Source organism: Echinops telfairi, unplaced genomic scaffold (assembly GCF_000313985.2).
Source record: "Echinops telfairi isolate 266 unplaced genomic scaffold, ASM31398v2 ScPeMD7_7469;HRSCAF=8507_1, whole genome shotgun sequence".
Taxonomy (NCBI): Eukaryota; Metazoa; Chordata; class Mammalia; order Afrosoricida; family Tenrecidae; genus Echinops; species Echinops telfairi.
In genome coordinates this window covers 123,926,299-123,930,558 of record NW_022111373.1, presented here as the reverse complement: position 1 = coordinate 123,930,558, position 4,260 = coordinate 123,926,299, and the positions used below count along the sequence as shown (strand labels likewise).

The 4,260-nt window shown below is 44.1% G+C and overlaps 1 pseudogene; it reads left to right on the top strand.

Annotated features, from left to right (window-relative positions):
• Positions 1–3,206: 3,206 nt before the first annotated feature.
• LOC115873759 lies at positions 3,207–3,855 on the top strand (annotated as a pseudogene).
• Positions 3,856–4,260: the final 405 nt, after the last annotated feature.

The following is a 4,260-nucleotide window of genomic DNA, read 5'->3' as shown; positions in this document are numbered from 1 at the left end:
ATATTTTCTGCCTCCACCTCTTTTTATGCAAAGAATTCATTGGTAGAAAAATGTCTTCCCCACTCATTGTGATAGGAATTCCTTCCATTGCTTCCTTTCCTCCTTGTAGCAGATCTGTCTACCTAGAAGCAAACTTATTTATCACCCTCAAAAGCTCCCTGGTACCCTTGTAATCTTCCTTCCATCTCCTCCGTAATCCAATGTAGGCAGCTTTTTCCCCAGAGAATTGTTCAAAAATGTATTCTAGTCATCAACATTTCTATTCTGGAGATTAAAAGTAATCTTGATCTTTTAAATGATTTTTGATGAGTTTCTTTTGAGCAACATATGTGTTTTGAGATTCAGCCTAATTGTTGCCTTTATCAGTGTGGCATTGTTGCTTCTAGATGCTAATGAGTGCCTTTTGACTCATAGCTACCCTATGAACAACAGAACAACACACCACACAGTTCTTAGCCAGCCACACAATTGTTCTTCTGTTTAAGCCCATTGTTGTAGCCGCTGGGTCAGTCTATATCGTCAAGGGTCTTCTTTATTGTCATGGTTTCTATACTTTGGCAAGTGTGATGTCCTGCCCCAAGGACAGGGCTCTCCTGACAACGTGTACAAAGTACATGCGATGAAGTCTTGCCATCCTTCTCGAGGGATCATTCTGGCTGTATTCCTTCCAAGATGAATTTGTTTGGTTTTGGGCAATCATGATGCTTTCAATATTTTTCACAAACATCATCATTCAAATGCATTGATTCTTCCTTATTCTGTGGCCAGTTTTCACATGTAATAAGGCCATCAAAGATATCATGTCTTGGATCAGGTCCACCTTAGTCCTCAATGTAACATCCTTGCTTTTCAATACTTGAAAGGGGGTCTTGTGCACTAGGTTTACCCAATTCAGTGAACGGTTTGAACTCCTGACCGCAGCTTCCGTAAGCACTGATTATGGATCCAAGGAAGACAAAATCCTTGGCAACGTCCAACTTTTCTCCTTTTTTCGTGATGCAGTCTTTTGGTTCAGTTGTGAGGATTTTTGTTTTCTTTACATCGAGTTGCAAATCATACTGAAGACTGTAATATTTAATCTTCACCAGAGAGTTTTCAAGTCTCCCTCACTTAGGGAAGCTGGTAGGTTGGTGAATCTTAAGATAAATGAATAGCGAAAACAGAAACTTTCAGAGCTACAGACTGAAAGACAAACAGAGAAACTCACTGCCATTGAGTTTACAGACTCAGAGTAACCTGATCAGCACAGGGCAGAAATTTCCCTTTGAGTTTCAGAAATTATAACTCATTATGGGAGCACCTTCTTTCTCTTGCAGAGTGCTGGTGGCTGACCTTGTGGATCACAGTCCAGTGTGTAACTATTACCCTACAAGGGCTTCAAAAGTCACATTAAACTGCTTAATAAGTGACCACAAAGCTTCTACTTGTGCCATGAAAGAAAGCCTCATCTCTTCTAGTAATAGAGCTGTCATTGCTGAAAACCAATCCCAGAGTCTTATCATACAAGTAGCTATATTAGGTCACTTGATTAGAGACAAAGGGGGTTTTCTCCCCAATGCCTGCACAGGGCCATAACAGAGAAGTTCCAGGGAGGCACACTAATTTGACACCTATGGGGAAGTCCAGAACTGGGCATGTACAGACTAGAATCCACTAAGCGCAGGCGAATGCAAACCTAGCCACAACTGAGGCCCATGACATCACACAGGTGTGCTCAAACACAGTCAGTAATATTGGCCGATGTCCTCAGCTACTCCTCCCACAGCTAGGGGAGTGGGAGAAAATAAGAGCCAGGCATGCAAGCCCGGCAGCCCTTTGGCCCACAATGGGCCTCATTTATTCTGCTCCTGTTCAGCTGTGGGGGGTGGAGGCAGGGAGTTTCTTCCACCTGTGGGTGGACACACATCTGTGTGCCCCTATCAGGGCCCTCTGCAGACCTACTCATGGCCCACATGCTCTTGGCCAGCTGCCAGCCTCTTTTCCTCTGGTGCATGCTGTAACCTAAGGGTGGGAGTCCATCCCATGTTGGCATGCATGTTCGCTTAGGGACTGCTCGGCCCACACCCTCTCTTAACCTCTGGGAGTTCCCCAGTTCAGCACAAGGAGATTTCATGCTCTGCATTCCTGTATTCTTTGCACATGGTTGTTCATGTCCAGTTGTAAACCCTAGTGAGGCTTCCACACAGCCTGGCACACTTTGTAGAAACAGTGTGTAAGCAAATGAGACAGTAATATTTGAACCTTTACCTTTCTTGCACAAAAACTCACTTGGATTACAAAACGCTTCTGCTGCATGAATCCTTTCAGCATCATGAAACAAAGACCTGAGGTAACCCCAATCCAGAAACCTAACAGCTGCATTACAGCATCACCTTAATTCTCAACCTGGAAAAGTGTTTGATATTAAAATGTCAGCACTGATTAGGAAGAAATGGGACTTTAAAACTTGGGATGAGAATATATCATCTGATACTAGAAGATGGAGACACTGAGCCCTGAGACTCCATCGAACTGTACTTGTTTGTTTTATTTTAAATCAATTTATTTGGGGTTGATACAACTCTTATCACAATCCATACATACATCAATAGTGTAAAGTATATTTGTACATTCGTTGCCCTCATTATTCTCAAAACATTAACTCTCCACTTAAGCCCTTGGCATCAGTTTCTCATTTCCCCCCTCCTTCCCCACTCCCCAGACCCTCATGAACCCTTGATGATTTATAAATTATTATTTTGTCATATCATACACTGTCCAACATCTCCATGCACTTTTCTGTTGCCCATCCCCTAGGGAGGAGATTATATGTAGATCCTTATAACCGGTTCCCCCTTTCCACTCCACCCTCCCGTTATCGCCACTCTCACCACTGGTCCTGAAGGGATCATCCATCCTAGATTCCCTGTGTTTCCAGTTCCTATCTGTACCAGTGTGCATCCTCTGGTCTAGCCGGATTTGTAAGGTAGAATTGGGATCATGATAGTGAGGAGGAGGAAACATTTAAGATCTAGAGGAAAGTTGTATTTTTCATCGTTGCTACACCGCACCCTGACTGGCTCATCTTCTCCCCATGACCATTTGGTAAGGGGAGGTCCAGTGGCCTAGAGATGGGCTTTGGCTGGGCCAAACTTTACTTACTTATGTATAGAGTGAGTTTCACCCATTGGAGGCGGAAGCACCAGCCATACTGGAAACCACTAAGGATGGAAAGCGAGATGGAGGCACAGAGCACCAAGGTCAAGGACGGCTTCCCTCCAGTCACCCGCAAGGGAGGCCATGGGCGAAGCAATGGAGGGCCCAGACTGGGAAGAGGCCAGTCTTTACAGCCATCTCGCTGGATGCCTCTTGGGTGGAAAAGACGAAATAAGGAACATCCAAGCCCCAGAGAACAGATACAAACCATTGAAAGTATGAAGAAATTCACTCGTGTTGTTGGGCATTTGGGACTTCAGAAATGTGTTCAGTTGAGATTGGGGAACGTGGAGATCAGAACTTGTAAAGAAACCAAGGATGTTTGGTGCCCTGGCAAAAGCCGCCGACTTCGTGAAAGCCTGTATTCTGGGATTTCAGGCCTGAAGACCTCTTCCTGGAGTCCTTTGAAGTTACAGATGTTAGACCATTAGAGAGATGACCTCTTGACAGCAACCAGATGGATCGCTGGCAAAGGAGGGAAAACCAAATTCACCATGGAGATCGTGACCTGGACACTGATTGTCCTGGCTGATGAGAAATTTCACATTCTTGGCTCTTAACAAAACGTCCCAATGGCAAGAACTGCCTTTTCAACCTGATTCTGGGAAGGTTTATGGCAACATCCATGTGGTGGCCAGCCGAGCAGCAGACCGATTCTGATTTCACTTTAGAGACTCCTGTCTTTGGCTCTAGAACAAGGACCACGCACTTTACAAGTGAAACTCTGTGAAGCATTCTTCGGTCAGTTCCTCTCACTCTCCACCAGAGGCGTAACAGAAAGGCAAAGTGTGATTGTGTTCACCCTCCAGCCTTCAGGCTCATCTTAATTGTCAGACAGCACCAGCATTCTACATCAGTGTGATGTCTACTTTCCTGGTAATGCACAAGGCAGGTGTGCATTTCATATTTCTCTCATTAGAGGGAAATGTCTTAAGTTAAATTGCTCTGCAGTATGAAATTAGGAGTTTTTAAGTTTTTATCTATTCTCCATGGATTTTAAGAATTATCTTAGAAAATCTATGAGTATGACATGTAATACGGGAAGCAGTGGGTCAATTTTATTAT